Genomic DNA, 3,756 nt, shown 5'->3' with positions numbered 1-3,756 from the left:
AATTACAATTCCTGGTGAGCAGCATGTGTGGGAAGATACGATGAGTGCGTGAGTGAGAATACATACAAATTTTAACGCCTGTGTCGCAATTAATTTATGTGACTTCCAACCTGTTTAGAAAAACAGGCTTTTTAAATGTCATATGCTGCTATGATTGACATGCAAATTTGTGGTTGGCAGAGGGGCTAAATGGAAAGGCAGGTTGAGTGAACCAGATAAGGGCATTGTTTCCCAGCTATAGACTTAGGGAGGCAGAGCACTGGTTATAAAAGGGGGTTAACCCCTGCCATGCAACCCACAATACACTGGGATTAGACACATCACACTGACTGTGGCTTTTAATTCTTTAGCCGAGCAGTTATGATGGGGGAAATTCTCCCATGTTTAGTCAACAGCTTCAAGGTTGGCAGTCTCTTAAACCTGCAATTAAATCTTACACTGCATGAGAGGAAGTCTTTACTGGTTTTTAACCTTACTGCCATGGGATGGACAGCAATCCACTACTGCCATCTTTCCTTCAGCCAGCCACTGACCTCAGATTTACTTATACTGACTTATAGGATTTAATTGTATTTTATTTTCATCTATAACATAATACATGCATATTCTATATGTGCATTAAAAAAAAAAAAAAAAAGATTGTTGGGATAAAACCCATTTCGGTCTTGCAATAATCAAACCGACAGAGGGTGTAAAAGATTTAGGTAAATCATTGCCAATTTACTGTATGTCAAAGATCAGATTTCATAAAGAAGGTATGGAACCAAACTGGATTAAGACTCAGTTATCTCACGCCTTTGGTCATTCTAACACCTCTTTTCTCCATGCTGCTTGTGTTAGTGCGTTACTGCATATTACATCAGTGTTTAAATATTTGGCTGGGGACAATGCCCCCGTGATAGTGTTAAACACACTCAGCTGCTAGTTCATTACATACATCTATTTTTGCACCCCTCACTTTTTATAACTACACAATGTCCTCTTACTGTCCAACCACCAAATTCTAGATGGGAGAAAATCCTGAGTTGATCAGAATATTAAAGTGATCTAAATCACCATTTGCCCCACATTTCTTTTCTCAGGCAAAATACAAGCTTCCCTACCTTTTTGGTAGAAGTTGTTGGTTCTATATTCAGTTTGTGAGGATCACTGCAGACACTGCTCAGGGCTGAAAAAAGTCCCCCAACTCCTCCTATTTGCATTAAGTGTTAAGGCTGAAGGAAGCAGCACTGGGGTGGAGGACCCAAATGCAGACACACAGGCAGTTGCAGTGTAGGAACTTACTGAGATTACAAACAGATGGATAGATAAAGCAGGTACAGACAACAGGTACCACATGAAAGTAGCATGCACATAGGGAAAGACACTGGAAAATTAGCAGATGATCTAACAAAGAGCTGTGGGAAATGACTCTTTTAAGTACTAACGGGGAAAATGAGGAAACCGGGAACAGGTGTGTGAGTGGGCAGGGAAGAGCAGGTGATTGGGAATAGGAGACAGGTGAGCAGCATTAAGGTGACTTGGATAGGGAGTGAGGTGTATGTTTACATATGTAGAGCTGTGTTTATATAGAGGCCCTAGGTCAAAGGTCCTCAGAGGGTGCCTCACAGTTGGGAAAAGGAAGTTTATGCTTTGTGACTGAAACCATATGTCAGTGACAGTTTTTAGGAAAACAATTGCCTAATTTAAGAGTCGGTGGTCAAGACTGATTTTCAGAGTGGTTCATTGGCTTCACACCCTCTCACAAGCAGATCTGCAGATGCTTGACATGATGCTGTACTTCTTTGTAATAAACCTTTATATACAACCAAGACGGTGTCAGCGGAGTCTCCTTCATCCTCTTCACATCATCAACACCATCTAATAAACTACAGGAGTAAAGTCTGAGGACATCTGGTGGGCGGATGTAGAGTGGCAGGAGACAGAGGCCAAAATAAACAGGACTTAAACAGGAATCGTAACAAAACGGATGGTAAGTCCAAAGGGAGGAAGAAGAGAGCCCAAAGACAAATTGTGAAATTTACAGATAATGATGTGTGATGATAGATCTCCTTATGAAAGTTAATTACTTGAATTCATTTATTTACATCCTAAAGTTTAGAGTACTTTTAGTCTTTTTTTTTTTTTTTTTGGTTTCTCTTGCCCAGTGTGATTTTTAATAACTCATACTTTAACTGTCACAACTACACAATGTCTTCACCCAAATGTTTAAATTAAATAATGTCTGCAAGTTATAAGGACTTAAAAATATACATTATCAAAATTTAAAGAAAAATATGTCGTTTTACAAGCAAAGTAACCTAGTGTCTTGCTACAAAAAAAAGTGTGAGTCCTGTTAGCTTTGAATCTTTAGCTTTGTATCTTCAACACAAAGTGAAAAAATTGAACTTTAGCCATGGATTAGTGGAAAAACAACAATTAACTAACTACAACAATTAAAATTAACTACCTATCAACTCTTATTGTATCATTATCTTAGTGTAATTAGAACAGTCTGTCTGTTTCAGGTCAGGTCAACTTAAACCATTTAGTTCTCACATTCGGAACTTGTAATCATGAGTTCAGTCTTGTAATTGGAAATGATGAGTTGACTAAATGTCCAACTGATTATGCAATTAAAAGGGCTATATGTAAGTTTTATCTACAGTAGAACGTTGTTTCTTGCCAGTAGTGGCTGGTAGAGATGGTCCTTTTCCAACAGTTTCAGCCATTGTTGCATTTACAAGAGAAGAGGTTAGAATATGACCTCTGAGCAACGCTACTTCTTCATCCTCTAATGTTGGACTGAGGGCAACTTTAGCGCTACAGTGACTCACTATTGGAGAGTGACAAGACAGGCTGGCCAGGCTACCTGGTTAGCCTGCTAACTTCAGTAGAAGAAAAGAAGTGATAGAAATGGGAGCAAAACAAGAGTTAACTCTGGCGTTGCTTTCCACCACTGGAGACAGCTCTTTGCGAGTAAAGGAATGTTTGATACTGAACTCGAAACTTTTTTTCTAGACTAGTAAGTAAACAGCCGTTAATGCTTACATTGGCTATGTAGCAATAGCAACAAAAAAAAAAAAAAAAAAAAAAATGTACTTATAGGCCCTTTGACTCGTCAAATTAAGCTGTTCAGAAACATCTTTCTATTAGCCATATTTAGCTGTATCAGCATTTTTCCAGCATGCATAATATTTGGGTTAAAATTCTGCAGAATTTTTTTTTTTTTTTCAAGAGATTAAGAGAGAGTTTAATTAAGACAATTGTCCGGGAAGTCTGTTATGCATCTTGCTATACATGTGTCACAGTTGAGTCAATCTTCTCTCTGATGAACATCTACAATAAGCAAACCACAATGAAGATATGTATCTCCTTCAACCACTCCATCACGCACTTTCTATGTAAGTTACTTAACCCTTGTGTTTCATGGACACTGGCTATACTTCCTCTCACAGATCCTGCTGCTGTAGATTTAAATTCAATTCATTCATGCACTAAAGCATGCCCGTGTTGGACAGTGCTCCCAACCTAATCAACCAATGCTGATTATCAACACATAGTAAAGAAAAACTCATAGAAATGAACAATAGAAAACACCATAAGCAATGTGTAATTGAATGAAAAATATATAGTCTCATGTATATGTACAGTTCAATACATACATACATATATATATATATATATATATATATATATATATATATATATAATAGAGCTAAGCTAAGCGTACACAACATTGTTCATAAGAACTTCAATACATACAAAGGTAGTGGA

At 37.6% G+C, this 3,756-nt stretch overlaps 1 long non-coding RNA gene across 1 annotated transcript in view; it reads right to left on the bottom strand.

Annotated features, from left to right (window-relative positions):
- LOC120789607 overlaps positions 1 to 1,354 on the bottom strand; it is an 18,472-nt gene extending 17,118 nt beyond the window's left edge. Inside the window, exon 1 of the long non-coding RNA XR_005707424.1 lies at positions 1,104 to 1,354. This is a non-coding gene — a long non-coding RNA (uncharacterized LOC120789607). The remainder of the gene's footprint in view (positions 1 to 1,103) is intronic.
- Positions 1,355 to 3,756: the final 2,402 nt, after the last annotated feature.

This window comes from Xiphias gladius, chromosome 5 (genome assembly GCF_016859285.1).
Source record: "Xiphias gladius isolate SHS-SW01 ecotype Sanya breed wild chromosome 5, ASM1685928v1, whole genome shotgun sequence".
Taxonomy (NCBI): Eukaryota; Metazoa; Chordata; class Actinopteri; order Istiophoriformes; family Xiphiidae; genus Xiphias; species Xiphias gladius.
The sequence above is the reverse complement of the archived record's forward strand: the minus strand, read 5'-3'. Positions and strand labels throughout refer to the sequence as shown.